Genomic DNA, 16,352 nt, shown 5'->3' with positions numbered 1-16,352 from the left:
TTACAGGAGGCTCCATCATGTTTGCCTTTCTTAAAGTGAACACCATTGAACAGTATGGTCAATGCCATCTGTAACATAACCAAAATCCATTCCAATATTATATCAAAATACCTGAACAGTTGAAGTTATCTTCAGGCCGTAGTGGTTTGGCCCTGTTGCACTGAGAACAACACAGAATATCACAATAGAAGTCCATGATGGAAGAAGCACATTCATTTATAGCATCCAGGAAGCAAAGAGAGAGATAAGAATGCTCAAGTACTGCACCAAACCTCCAGGGACCTGGTTTTTCCCTAACATTGCACCTCTTAACGGTACAATTTATAGCCCTTGCATAGCTAGCCATGTAGGTGTGTGATTAAAAACAAAACGATCACACCATGCAACCAAGTAATCTCAGCTGGAATATTGCATCACAACCTGTTCACTTTCCTTGCTACTAGAATACTACCCAACATCCAATTATCCACATAATTCTGGAAAGATTTGAGGCTTCTGAAGGAATTGGCCTTTCTATATGTTTGGCCATTGTTATGTAAGAATGAAACTAATTATCAGGAAATCATTTCCTTTAGGGGCAGGTATAATAATGGGAGATTATGGAACAATGAGAAGAGTTAATTAAGTTAATCATTTAAACACTACTGAATTAAAAACAAGGAGAATGTGTGTGTGTGTGTGTATGTATGTATGTGTGTGTGTGTGTGTGTGTGTGTGTGTGTGTACATACATCGTTCCTTATCACAGATTACGGGCCTCCACACCTTTCTCATACAGTTACCTTCAGTATGGTGCAAGTCCTAGGATCAACTATCCTGTCCATCTTCACATGACAGGGGAACAACTGAATTAGAACCAAGAATTGAATGGATCTAGTCACTGTAGAGCCCTGGACCATATTTGAGATCCTCTATTCTATGCAGTTTGCAAACACTACTGAGTTCCCACTCTCCTCTCTCCCTGCACATGAGAAATTCTCTGGCAAAGGTCAAGGTGAAAGGACATTCACTGATGGACAGAGAGGATGCAGAGGTGGTGATGATTCTTTTTATGGAGGAAATAAATTTAAGGCATGGGAAATAATAGGTGCAAAACTGTTTTCTTCAAATTCATGCGTGCTATCGCAGTTTAAAACTGAAGCTCTTTCCACGTTTTGAGGTGCTTTTCAAAGTGCAGTGTGTAATTGGTGTAAGACTGGTAGAAAGGATCCTTATTCGTCTGTCTTACTTCCTCCCTCCTCTGGAAAGATTGCAGACTTCAGCAATCCAGTCTTTAATCCAGGCTCACGGGGCAGAGAGGCTCAGGAGAAAGAGTTGGGCTGTGCTACTTAAGTTATGGGTTTTATAGTCTACGTTTTATTCGGTACCTAAACTCATGGGTTCTTATTGTTTTTTCCCCCCCCTTGTTAAAATTGATGTGAATGTTACAAATTTTTGTATTCAAGTCCTGAATTCTGAAAGGAGATGGCAGGCTAGATTCAACCAGTGACAATTCTCAGTTTTCAATGTAAGGAGTGCCACCTTATTCAGATACACACTTGATGGATCAACACCGCCTCTGTCAACTGAGAAGGATAGGTAGCAGTTAGGAGATGGTGTAACTATCAGGCTGAAAAAAAAAAAGTACAGGAAAAGAAGAAAGAGGAGAAATGAACTTGTTGCATGTCCACACATGCATTGTCAACCTGGTGTGTTTTTCACTCATGCGATGTGGCCTCAAAAAATCCCTTTCATTGGCTCTGATCAGTTATGTACTGAGCCATTCTTCATCAGTTTAAAAACGAAAGAATAGAACAAGCACTCTGATACTGCTGTGTAAGATTATAGTTTGATCAAAGAATATGGGCTGTGTATGTAACAAACATGTTGGAGTTCTCCCACTCCTTTGCCTTCTGACGGGAGAATGACAGAATTCAAATTTCAAATGCAGCCAGAGAATGAATAAAATGTGGAGATGATTCAGCTTGGAAAATATACGACTGTTGGAGTATTACCGTAAAACAAGCCCCACTGTGCAAGCTGTCAACACAAATATTCAGAACTGCTAGGAAGGGCTTGTTGGAGAAATGGACTCTAAATGAATATGGAGTTCTTAATCTTTCAAGGGGCTATGAAGAAGGAAAAAGAACACATTTGAGAAGGAGAAGGGGACTTCTTGTATGTTTAAATAATTTACAAGGATGATTTAATTTTCATCTGTAAATTGAAACAAGAGATTGCATGAATAAGTGGCTCCCTTTGGAAAGTACCCAGTGAGGATACTATGAGATGCAAAATGGACTTGATCAGGTCTTCTATTTTTACTGACTGGTTCAAAAGTATGCAATTTTAATTTTTTTGTGAATTAATTTTAAAAGTCTGTAAGTGGGAACACTAGAATAACTTCAGAATTCTTTTTAGCTAGGGTAGAATACAGCAATTACGTGAGAAATGATGATTATTGTGACCACAGGAAGGAGCAGAATGGTGGATTGTGTCTTTAATCATCAGTAGTTGAGTTCTCAAGAAATTTACATTAGTCTAAGCCTTGAGATGTGTAAAGAGGTATGTCTGAAAGAAAGCCCTAAAACAATAATGTTAATTTAAACATCCCATACATTGATTAGTTTGCATAGTCATAGAGGTGGATCGACCGATGTTAGGTTGAAAGCAACATCTTCCATGCGATGAATCGACAGTTTTTATTGTTCTCTAACGCTGAAGTTCTTGAGCAGTAATCAGGATTAGATACAGTCATGAGGGCAAGGCCCGGGCCAGGGGGTTAATGTACTGCTAGTCAGAGACATCAGAAAGCCCCACTCACACAATGACTATGCACTGCTTAAAAGCTACGCGAGGAAAACATGGGAAGGCAGTTGTCTGCAAGCCAGAGACTGGGCCCTGACAACACCTTGTCATGATTATCACCCCCAGAACTATGAGAGATGAATTACTACTGTTCACATTGCCCAGCCTAAGACATGGCATGATGTCAGCCCTGGTTAATGAATGTCCTTCTGTGCTAATGACGCCCTGCAGTTCAAACTCTACAGTGACTCTGAAAGTCAGTTTGTCTCAGCGTTTAGTGTCCTGTATTGGCTACGTAGTTATTCCTAGTTCTACTCCAAGTTCCAACAAGAATTGAGTTTACCAGGCTAGAGAGGCTGTCCTTGCAGCCTACGGTTTCCTTCATTTGCAGCAGCTCACAGCCCCACTGTCTTATCTGATGGCTTATACAAGAAGTTATACAACACTTGGTCCCATGTTTGAGCTGTGGTTTTTGTTTTTTTGTTTTTGTACTCTCCTGTTTTGGTAAGCTGTTCTTATTCATGTCAATGGTATGTCCTTCTTACATTCTGGAGAAGAGATAAAGCTACATCAAGGAAAAGGAAACTCTGCCAAGAAGATATCTGCGGTGAGCTTCGTGCTCCTTGGGGTTTTGCCTTCAACACGCTGGGGTAGCAGCTCCTGACTCATGGAGGAAGGGAAACACTTACTTGGGATGTGTAATGTCAGGCATGAAGTCAGCTGGTGGACTGCATCTATGACCAAACCACTAAGAAATATCAAAACGAACTCGTCACCATTCTGTGTGGGCAAATTACACTGGATCTACGGATTCTATGCTATGTATAGGTATACATTTCAGAATGCATGATGTTTTAAAATGAAGCTATTATAGCTTTCATTTTAATAGATATACTTTCCTGATAATTTGGTAAATTTCCTGATAATTTGGTAAGTTTTATTTCTCTCTTTCGATGTAATTCTTCGTCTACTGCCTTGCTTATTTGGTTTTTATTCTTGAAAAGTTTCCACTATTTTAAAATGTAGTTCCCTTTCTGGTAAATCTGTTCCACTGATGCTGTTGAGTTTTAATGTAGACAATGACACCATTTAATTGTAGTTCTGTAAGCTTATTGCAATCTTTTGATATTACATTTAATTATTCCATTGGGTTGTAATATGTGAAATGTCTGCAACAGCGATATTTCAGACATTTCTTGCATTTTCCCCCTGTAAATAAAGAATACAACAAGAGAGTTACAATTTAACTTGTTCTAGCCAACACTATTATCAGGTTAATGAATTTCATGTCTAGTTCCACTCACTTCAGTGTTTTCTTAAGGAATGATTTAATTTTTAAGAAATATGTTTGCATATATTGATATGATCATATTGTTTACTTCTGTTCATTTTATTTTAAAGGATGGAACTACATCATGTTTTTAGGGTATGTACTTGATTAGGATTCATTATTTTTTTGCCAATCCTGGGGGTGAACTCAGGGCCTGAGCACTGTCCCTGGCTTCTTTTTGCTCAAGGCTAGCACTCTGCCACTTGAGCCACAGCGCCACTTGTGTTTTTTCTGTTTATGTGGTGCTGAGGAATCGAAGCCAGGGCTTCCTGCATGCTTGACAAGTACTCTACAGCTGAGTCACATTTCCAGCCCCTAGGATGTATTTTTTTTTGGTTAGGTATTTATTTATTTATTTATGCAATTTGTCAGACATGGAGCTTGAACTCAGTGCTTGGGCGCTGTCCCTGAGCTCTTACGTTCAAGACTAGTGCTCTAACCTTTTTTTTTTTTTTTTTTTTCAAATTTTTATAATCAAACTGATGTACAGAGAGGTTACAGTTTCATACGTTAGGCATTGGATTCATTTCTTGTACTGTTTGTTACCTTGTCCCTCATACCCCCCTCCCTCCTCCCCCTTTCCCTTTCCCCCCCTGAGGTGTTCAGTTCACTTATACCAAACAGTTTTGCAAGTATTGCTTTTGTAGTTGTTTGTCTTTTTTACCCTGTGTCTCTCAATTTTGGTATTCCCTTTCAATTTCCTAGTTCTAATACCAGTATACACGGTTTCCAATATACTCAGATAAGATTACAGAGATAGTGTAGGTACAACCACAGGAAGGTGATACAAGAACATCATCAATAATAGAAGCTACAGATACACATGGGACGTTGAAAGTAGTTACAACTGTGATATAACAATTGTTTCCATAACGTGGAGTTCATTTCACTTAGCATCATCTTAGGTGTTCATAAGGGTATAGCTATTGGGCTCTTGTGATGCTCTGCTATGACTTGCCTAAACCTGTACTAATTATTCCCAATAAGGGAGGCCATAGAGTCCATGTTTCTTTGGGTCTGGCTCACTTCACTTAGTATAATTTTTTCCAAGTCCTTCCATTTCCTTACAAATGGGGCAATGTCATTCTTTCTGATAGAGGCATAAAATTCCATTTTGTATATGTACCACATTTTCCTGATTCATTCATCTACTGAGGGGCATCTGGGTTGGTTCCAGATTCTAGCAATGACAAATTGTGCTGCAATGAACATTGTTGTGCTGGTGGCATTACTGTGATTTTGTTTGTGGTCTTTTGGATAGATACCCAAAAGGGGGGCTGCTGGGTCATAGGGGAGTTCTATATTTAGCCTTCTGAGGAATCTCCATACTGCTTGCCAGAGTGGCTGAACCAGTTTACATTCCCACCAACAATGAAGTAGGGTTCCTTTTTGGCCACATCCCCTCCAACAATTGTTATTGTTAGTTTTCTTGATATATGACATTCTTACTGGGGTGAGATGGAATCTCAATGTTGTTTTGATTTGCATTTATTTTATGGCCAGTGATGTAGAGCACTTTTTCATAAGTCTCTTGGCCATTCTCATTTCCTCATCAGAGAAGTCTCTTTGTAAGTCTTTAGCCCACTTGATGAGGGGGCTATTGGTTCTTTGCGGTTTTGTTTTGGAGGAAGGTAATTTTTTCAGTTCTGCATATATTTTAGAGATGAGGCCTTTGTCCATTGAATGGCCGGTAAAGATCTCTCAGTCTGTGGGTTTTCTGTTTATCTTGCGAGCTATGTCCTTTGCCGTGAAGAAGCTCTGCAGTTTGATGCAGTCCCATTTGTCCAACCTTTCTTTGATTTGTAGCCTTTCTGGGTCATTGTTAAGGAAGTTCCATCCTGTGCCAAGGAGCCCAAGTGTTTCTCCTATTCCTTCCTTTAGTGTTTTCAGGGTGTCTGTTTCGATTTCGAGGTCTTTAATCCATTTGGAATTGATTTTGGTGCAGGGTGATATATAAGGATCTGGTTTTAGTTTGTTGCATGTGTTGAGCCAGTTTTGACAGCACCATTTGTTAAAGAGGCTATCTTTCTTCCAAACTATTGTTTTAGCTCCTTTATCAAAGATTAAGTAGGCGTAGTTCTGTGGGTTCATTTCTGGGTCTTCAATTCTGTTCCATTGGTCTTCAGGCCTGTTCCGGTGCCAATACCAAGCTGTTTTTCTTACTATAGCTTTATAATACAGCTTGAAGTTGGGTATTGTAATTCCTCCAGCACTGTTCTTTCTGCTTAGGATTGTTTTTGCTATTCTAGGTCTTTTATTGTTCCATATGAATTTCTGGATTGCTTCCCCTAGGATGTATTTTTTGAAATGCAATTTCTATTATGAATTTGAATGTATCTTGTTTTAGAGATTTCGCTCTCTTTGCTGTTATGAAATAAGCCGCTTATCTTTCAACTGTTTTCATTCTTAATAAGAACTTAGATAAGATTGTTATCCCCAATCCTGGATTTGAATTTTGTGTATAAAACACTGTGCTTCTAATTCCTTTTATGGGAAACTCATTTGCAAACGAGTTTCTGAATAATATTTGGAGTATTAGGACTTTTTGTGTGGCTGATTGGTATTTATATTAATTTTGCTTCTGTTCATGCCATCTCTAAACCATTTCCCCAGTCACTTATTTATGCATGCCTTACAATAAAAATCCCAGTTTTCCCACTGGTATTTTAGCCACTTTTTTTCCTAGGAGATGAGATTTTGTTATTGTTATTTTTACTTTTCATTCTTAGGCTTAATCTTTTTTCTTTTTAAAATAGCTTTTTGTTTTGTTAATGGTTTTGTTCACCTTCATTAGTTTTTTTGTTATTATTTTAGTTTTATTTTATAAATGTCATTTTTATTCTTTCTCTTAACATCAGCTTAATATTTTTAGCATTTCTAGTTGTACAAGAAAATCACCTAAAGCTACAGTTTTCAGTGAAGTCAAGCTTTACCAGTGTGGTCACACTGTAATTCAATTGCATTGTTATTTATTAATTCTAAATATTTTCAGGTCTTTATTATGACATTATTCTTTGGTGTACATTATCAGTAATAATTTTGGTGTGGTGTTAAAACACTTGGAGATCTTAAATGTTTCATTCATTTATTTTAAAGATATCATATTTCTGCACATGAAAATTTCACATGTATCTCCAGAAATATTGTGCAAATTATTTTCCATTTGCTTGTACAAGTAGCTGGGACCTTCTTCTGATCCATCAACTATTATTTGGATATCTTCTTGATTTTGTTTTTGTTGTTGTTTTCCCCATTTCCAATACTGTCTGTCATTGTTTTATTTTCCCTATACTAGAAAATGTGATATATGATTTAATTTTCAATTCTAAAGTATGTCTCAAGATGCCATATTTTGCAGAAAAGTGACAGATATTTCATTGCAGGAGATGTCACACCATTTATTTAACTAGACCACTTTGGTAAGCAGTAATGTAGTTCACCATAACACACAAGGCTTTAATGATGGTCCTTCCGTACAAAATATTTGGGATGAACATAGAATAAATTCCCAAGAAAATAGACTACTGAGTCATGAGATATGGCCCTTTAAAATTTGATAGTTATTGAAAATTAGCTTTCATTGATGCTATAAAAATATGTGTTGTCGTGAGCAATATATGAGAATATTTTGTATTCTCTGTTCAAAACACTTTGCATTATCTTTTTTTTGTATATTGTATTGGTTCTATTTGATACATATATATATTATTCGCATGTGTATTTGATATTAAGATTTTCCCCCCAAATTTCCAGTTGTTTTTGTCAGGCTGATTCCTAATATTTTTTCAAAAATAACCAGAGTGCTTGAATTATAAAGACTTTCATATAAAGACATAATAAAGGTATGTTAAAATTATGTAGCACTGATACAAAGCTTCATTTTGGTTTCAGCATTTCTTTTTTATTTAGGAATATTGGGTTGGTGATAAAATAATCTGCTACTTTAATGACATTTTCTATGTTTCTTCCCAAACATGAGCATTATTGATTTATTTAGACTTATTTTAATGGAATATATAATTTTCAAATTATTATTTTTCTTTCAAGTGGCTATCTACTTTTCCAGTTTGTGGAATAACTCACATTTCTCCTTGATGTGAAATACCATGCATTACATGCTGAAACTTTTATTCTCTTCAGTGCTTCGGAGTCTCCACACATGAAGAACACTTGGCTTTTCAGTCCGAAGAGCATTATTTCATTACTTTTAGTAAAAAAGTCTCTTAACTTACCTTCAGGACACACACACACACACACACACACACACACACACACACACACACACAAACACACAGGAAAAGTATTTTAGGACTCAAGAAAGTAATTTATGTTTCTCTTGCTTGTAATGGGCAAAATACCTTTCACTCTTTTCTTGTCAATCAGGAGAAAACAGGGCATAACTAATGGCTAATTGTCCTGTCACAATTGGAATGTAGGTAGCAATAAATGCAAGTGGAATGAAAATACTGGGAAAGTTTGGCTCTTTTCCAAATATTATCTCGTAAATTATTGGCATTATAATTCATCATAATGTGGGATGGTTGAGTCCTACAATGATTTTAATGAAATAAAATTGTTGGAATCCCTTCTTTTTCTGATAAAGTTGAGCTGGGCTGCCTAGTTAGTGAGCCATCATGTGACTTGATAGCTAATGGAGAAGAGCTGGTAGACCTGATAGATATGCTGGTATCCAGGTGGCTCTTCTACTGTAAGAATATGCATAGGGATTTTAAATAAGATTATACTGAAGACATTTGGGCTTCCAAATGATGTGGAAGCATGTAGATTAAAATATATTCATTGATGAAGACTATGCTACATATGTAATATATTTAAGATTTAAGTTAATCATTATTGAGATGAATGTTATATCTCATAGCTAATTATTTGAGCTCTATTCTCCATTTTCCAATATCTTTTGAAAATCTGTGTAATACTCAAGGCCCTCTAGATAAGAAAAATGAACTCTGTGTGTGTGTGTGTGTGTGTGTGTGTGTGTGTGTGTGTGTGTGTGTGTGTGTAGAGCAGAAGAGAAAGACAGAGAGCAGAAGAGAAAGACAGCAGGAGAGAAAAGAAAGACAAAGACAGAGAGACAGAGAGAGGAAAAGAGAGAGACAGTGAAAGGCAAGCTAAAGATGAATGGCAGCTGAAACTGTGTGAAATGTAGTTCTACTGCAAAGTTCATCAGACTGGAGATTCAGGAAGAGAGAATCTTATGGAAGGACAAAGCTGAAGTCCTAGTTTGAAAGGAGTCTGGCAGAAGGATTCTAGCATTCCGTTGTAGTTAGGAAAGATTGACCTTTGTTCTACTCAGTCCTACAACTGTATAGATGAGGCCCACATACTTCACGAGTGAGAACAGGACTTGTCCTACTGAGTTTCTCAATGATAATCTTACCATGAAAGTCTTTGGGAGGGACACTGTCAGAAAACCTTTCCAAAAAGAACAACTGGGCAACTTTTAGTTCAATCAAGTTGACAACTGGTTTAACCATCATAATCTATATTAGAAAAAATGTATCACATTTTGCTTTGAGAACATCTAGAATTTCCTAAACTCAAAGAACTCCTGTGTCTTTGACTCTGGAAGTCAGAAACTCTGCATGTGTTTGGGCCTGTGTGTCTTGGTAGTGATGACTATCTACATTAAACTTTAAGAATATTGAATGAACTAACAAAATCAGTCACATTGATAAAACTATTCTTGTTGAATTAATGATAATATTTTGGCAAGAATTTAGATTCTCTCTTAATGGGAAATTTTAATGTTTTCTCCTAATTGGATATATATTAGCCCATGATTTAATTAATAGGTCATATTTTAAGAGGGCATAATTTGGCTGGCTTCCCTATGAAAGCTGGTTCCATCAAATAATAAAGTTGTTCAAATATAATCATGTGCAAAGTGTTCATACCTGTACACAGGGTCAGAAGTGCTATGAATCAAAAACCTCATGGCTAAATTCTGTGTTCCAACAATTTACAATGTGACCAGTAAGGCAAGAGAGGCAATTCAGAGTTGACCGGGTTGTATAAATGTGTGCTTCCAAGAAGAAGTTAAGAACTTTATTCTCACGTGTAGCATAGGGCTATCACTTTTGCTATAAACTTTTGTTGCTGTGTGGGGAAATTAATTCTCTCTTAAAATTTTCTTCAGTGAATAGAAAAGCTCTCCTTGGAGACTTGATTTACAGGCAAATTCTCTTTAGGAAAACATTACTTAGATCAGAAACATTTGTAAAAGAATAGCTCCTTGGGACAGCAGGCTTCATAATCATCCTGGACCACAAATGCACTTAACAACTGCTGGGACAGCCTGTTGGGTGGCTCTGTTAAACTTCCATTCTGCCTCACTGTTTTTACAACTTCAGCTTCCTGCGTGCCAGCAACAGGTGTCTGGTCTGGTTCTTCTACTTTGTTCTGCTTTGTTATCTCAAGCGGTGTGTGCTCCCAATCTGCATCTCCAACAGCAGTTTTCCAACTTCACTTCCATGAGGATTCATGCCTGGCTTGGTCATCCCATACCAAATTCATTTCCACATCGGTGTGTGTGTGTGTGTGTGTGTGTGTGTGTGTGTGTGTGTGTGTGTGTGGTGTATATTGCATTAATCCTTTGTTTTCTTTAAAGTACCCCCAAATTACAGCACGAGCAGATGGAAATGCTTTGAAAAAAAATTATATTGTGGCTATCTGAGAAAGAGGCTTTTAACTTTGACACATGTAGGAGAAAGGTAGCAAGTCAAAGAATACAGTTAGTATAGTAACTTCCATGATATTGATTTCCAGAGAATAAAACAAAATGGGAATACTTTGCAGGAAAATACTTTTCATATCGCTTTACAATTCTATACCAATTAACTTATGTTTATATGGTTGCGTCTTTTTCTCCTTAAATGGGCAGCATAACAACCTGTTCATTTAGCAAGCCATGTTTATTAGATTGTAACAGCAAGAACGAAACTAGAACAGCAATGGTAGAAACAGTGACTTCACAGCAATTCCGCATCATGTCTTATCCCAAGAATCCTTACAGAAAGCTCAAGGAAAGTTCACATCTTGACTTTTACCTTAGATTTAATTTACAAAGCAGCTTCTTTATTGGCATTTCCCTGAAGGAAAAACAATGTCTTTGCACATTAAAAAATATGGGATACTCTGAAACATTTTTGGCAGGACAAATCTCATACTGCTTTTTTAAGAAGATATTGTTGATTCAGCTGAATAGGGATTTTTGAAGACTGAGGTAGAGAACTTGTCAAGGTCATTCCATTAGGAAGTGGCAAAGTTGACAGTGAACTCGTTTGTTGATCTTTCAACTTAGTCATGCTACCTTCGATATAGAAATAAAACTGATAGGCCTGAGTATGTTAAAATCTAAAGGGTTGTCATTTTAAGGAGTAGTTCTCTTTGTACCTTGACTGCCCTTCTAAAGACTCTCTACAAGTCTGGATGTGAAGAAAAGGCATTTAGTCTTCTGAGTGCTTCTAGTGGTGGGTAGGAAAGACATTTCACCTGAAGTCTTTGGGCACTTTGTATTTAAATATTTAACTTCTTCAAAAACAAAGTTTTTTTCAAAGAATTTTATGTATCTGAGATAAAGAATTCATATTAATTTTTTAAAATTACACTATATCATACAGCTGTATTTGTATTGGTTTTCCCCTTTTTCTACTTTCTATGATTTTATTCATATGTTTTAATTCCACATGATAATGGGTCTGTGATGTTTGCATATGTGCTAAACTTTTGTAAAATATAAGGTAATTAATAAAAAGAAAAGGAAAAATCCATACCTATAAGACAAAAAAAAATACCAAGCAGGATGTTCATAATACAGAATTATCAAAGCTATTTTAAAAGGTTCCCCATCCATATTTGTTACTGTGTTTAATTGACCTCCTAACCGCTTAACGCCAAGCAAGTGTGGAGTTGGTTTTATTTGGGGGTGCAGTTGAGACCATGAAAGGGGCCCCAATGCAGTGTGTCTGCTTTCTTCTGAAGAGAAGCGAGGTAGATGATACAGGAAGACGTGGCTCTTGAGTGAAGGACTCCAAGTAGAACGGAGGGAGGCCACCCAGGGGGTGCGCAGAGACTGACACCCCGAGTCTGGACTCTTTACCTTGTCGCAAGAACAGTGAGAAGACATATTCCATTCCAAGTCACTCCGTTCGCAGTAGTTTGTTTTGGAAACTGCAAACCGGTATAATAAGGACATTTGAAAATAAAAATGGACTGGTGAATTACCAAAGGGATTTCCTCAAAGACTGAGCTGCAGACAGGCAAACGGAGTCCACCATTCCTGTGTCTAGATGGTAGGCCAGTGATTCTCCATCTCTGCTTTAAAGGATGGTGGAGTACAGGCCAGACGGAGGGTCTAGTGTTGAAAGTCAAATATACTTAGGTCCAGAGAAGAAAATACCCGGTCAATAATCAGAATGGTTCTTGCTACCTGACACGGTGGAAGCCCCATCCCGCCTAGAAGATGGGGAGCCCTTCTTCTCAGCATGGTAGCCATCGTAATGCTGTAGATTCTTCAGCATGCTGCATCCTTTTGAATACTTCCCTAGTTATATCCTATGAGATTGGCAGAATATTTCCTTAAAACCAATTAATTGCCAAGGCTTTTACTCTGAAAGTCATTTCCCTCTACTAGTAATTTATTGTTCATGCGAATCGCAGGAAGGCGAGGTATTAATGTGTTTTACAGAACTGGAGTTAAAATGCACAGACAGTAGCACTCAAATATGAAACCACGTAGAAAATATATAAGAACCTAAAAAATTAAAGACACATCGATCCATTCTGTATTGACTCAAACAGTTTAAAATCTAGGTGCCGATTAACACTCGTACATGAAGTATGGAATGGTGGATAAGTTATTTATAGAACTATGTATATGAAATCAGGAGTATGGAAGATGACACATATAAAAATTAAAGAATTGAATTCAGATACTCATAGTAAGTGACTATTACCTCCAAATCTATAATTATTTAACCATAACTGGTGACATAGAGAGACTTCCATTAGTAAAAACAAAACAAAAAAAATGAAGGAAAAATTTCAGTCAGAACAAGAACAACTTAAGATGGATGATTGGGTTGAAAAGTAATACAAGAAAAGCAATCTATTAAAATAGCAACTGCCCTTAAAAGTAAAAAGAGGAGCCACAGAATGAACTCAAGAGCATAACTTTTAGAGGCTATTATACCTGTAAAAGGAAAAGCAGTTATCTGCAATATTTTTAAAGGTCAGAGATATATTCAGAAATAGGTCAGCAAGAAGGAGAGTGGCAAGCTGCCAAGCTACTCTGCAGAAGTGGCTGTGTCCCCTGCGGCCCTGAAGGCTAGCCCTGGTGATGGACAGGAAGCCCCCGAAGGTGGCCGCGCACAGGGCAAGGATGGGGCCAGGCATTACCGGCGATGCACCTGTGCGTACAGAAGAAGGGTTGACCAGTTGTAGGCAACTATTTCTAATCTCCAAAAGCTATATCTATATAACAAATTGGTTGCCAAACGCAAACACTCTTGTGAAATGAAACATGAACATCAAACAAAAGCTTTTTAACATAGAGGGTTTTTTTTTTTCACCCTTTCTTATAAAGCACTTTCATGAGAGCAATTAGTGGAGTTTCAATCATGCTGGAGATAGGAGAAAAAAGTAAAAAGCCTCCAAAAGATGGGTAGCAAAAAGCAAATGAAACAGGGGAGAGATATGAACTTACTTATTAGCTGCCAGATGGGAGAGATACTCCCTGTCCTGTCTAAGCTGTGGTTGCAACCTCTAACTTTTGTCATTCCTCATGAATAAAGCACCATATAGCAGTAGAAATGAAGGAGCTACAGCACGGGTAGGTAGGTAATGTCGTCTGTCCAGTTCCACTCAGTCAGTAGGAGCAGGGGATTGAGTGTCAGTACTTTCCCTAAAGTTCTATTGGCATGTCATTAACTAAAACAGACACTTGGTTATTTGCGTAATTTGATGTGTTAGCTTTCCCGAGATGCCACTCTTTTCATAGACCATCATTCATCTTGGCCTCAGAGAACTTTTTTTTCTGGCTAATTCTGACATTGCTCTTCCACAGACAAAGGATGCTGAAGGTACAAGGTGTCTCTATAGAATATTTAAAAAAGTGAGACATAGGAAAACTTATTAGCAGATCTAATAATAACATTATTTCTTCCTTTATGCTGTACAGACAGATTTTTCCTTTTTTAAAGCACAACAGCTCCTCTCCTCTAATTGACAGCATGATATGTGTGCGTCCTATGAAATGGTACTGTTTCCCATGCATTGTAAAGTAGCTTCAAAGTCAGATCTGCAAGTGGAATTGTAGAAATGTTTTATTCAGTAGCAGTATGCTAGAATATGTGGCTGCCTAGCAGGACCATACCTGTTACACAGCACATTGGAATGGAGCTTGTTTCAATGTCAGGTTGACTATTCAAAGCACAGACAAAGGGCACATAAATGAACTCTTTAGTTTATATTTGTTTATAAAGAAAGGGCAGATATAAGCCCTATGTATGTAGAAATACTCATTTGTGAGGATAGTTACTATCACTAGACACTCCAGCTGTATTTAATGGATAGAAGAGGCAGGTAAACCTAAGCTAAACATTGATCTCCAGACAGCATCAAATGATTGGCACTTTTATAACCTGAGAACCTTGCAAACTTCCCTCATTGAAATGGAATAATAATGATTTACATAAAGTAAAGAATGTCTCGAAGATGGTCTAGAATCATAATGGTTTATGTAAAGTACGTGAACTTCTGCAGATAAATTCATAAAATGAATTCATCATTATAGATTTTAAAATAAACAGCATAATCTGAGATTTTAAATTAGTCCAGGGAGATAAAGCTAAATAGGGCAGGCAAAATTCTCTGCTGATTACAATGAATGACAGTGCTGCTGAGATGATATTGCTTTGGGAATTTTATACTGGACAGGACCAGAAGTTATTATTTTAAAAATAAGTATAATATTTCCATATTTATATTTCTAGTTCAAATGGAAAAGCCTAGCCTTTTTATTTTTGGAGTTTGTAACTTTCTTCCATTGAAAATCAGGTGCATATGCCTTTGTGAACAAAGAGATGACCGTGTGCAGGAGGAGAAGGGGTCTCAGAAGCCTTTCGCCCCTGTCTGCTTTTTACCATGATGAGTATGGCAACTTGGCTGCAAGCACAGACCTCTCTTGGCTCATCATGTCTCACCTCCTCACGCACTGGGTTCTTGCCCCATGGCCATCCTCAACCCATCAATGTCTGTCACCACCCAGGACAGGGGCCTCCACGTGCTGATCTTGGCAGAAAGTTCCAGAAGCCTTCTGGATGCTTTTGACAAAGTCTTCCAGAATGACCTGGTAGCTACAGGGGCCACCTTGATGATACACATTTGTTCAGACCTTGACTCTAACTCTTTTTTTTTTTTTTTGGCCAGTCCTGGGCCTTGGTCTCAGGGCCTGAGCACTGTCCCTGGTTTCTTCCCGCTCAAGGCTAGCACTCTGCCACTTGAGCCACAGCGCCGCTTCTGGCCGTTTTCTGTATATGTGGTGCTGGGGAATCGAACCTAGGGCCTCGTGTATCCGAGGCAGGCACTCTTGCCACTAGGCTATATCCCCAGCCCTTGACTCTAACTCTTACACATTCTACATAACTCTTCCACTCTCTCCTTTCAGCCTATTATTATTATTATTATTATTATTATTATTATTATTATTATTATTATTATTATTATTGTTTTGCAGGAGGGTGCTCAAGTGAACCAGAGGGTGCCATTTGCCGGTGTGGCCCAACAATACAAGCAGATGGAAGAAACAAGTACAGTGGAGACGGACTCTCCTGAACTCTCATACAAATGTCAAGAAGGCCAGTGTGCTGGGGAGTGAACAAAGAAGACAGAATCTAGGGGCAAACTGCAAAGTAGATTTTTGCATGTCTTTCAGAGATGCCTACGATGTGCAAAAAGAAGCTCAGAGCAAGGAGCAGAACATGCTACCGAACAATCATGCACTAGTAGATCTTGTGCCTGAAGAAGAGAGAGTATCAAAATATCTGACCTCGGGCTGGGAATATGGCCTAGTGGCAAGAGTGCTTGCCTCCTATACAAGAAGCCCTGGGTTCGATTCCCCAGCACCACATATACGGAAAATTGCCAGAAGTGGCACTGTGGCTCAAGTGGCAGAGTGTGTGCCTTGAGCAAAAAGAAGCCAGGGACAGTGCTCAGGC

Source organism: Perognathus longimembris, chromosome 3, assembly GCF_023159225.1.
Source record: "Perognathus longimembris pacificus isolate PPM17 chromosome 3, ASM2315922v1, whole genome shotgun sequence".
In the NCBI taxonomy this organism is placed as follows: Eukaryota; Metazoa; Chordata; class Mammalia; order Rodentia; family Heteromyidae; genus Perognathus; species Perognathus longimembris.
The sequence above is the reverse complement of the archived record's forward strand: the minus strand, read 5'-3'. Positions refer to the sequence as shown.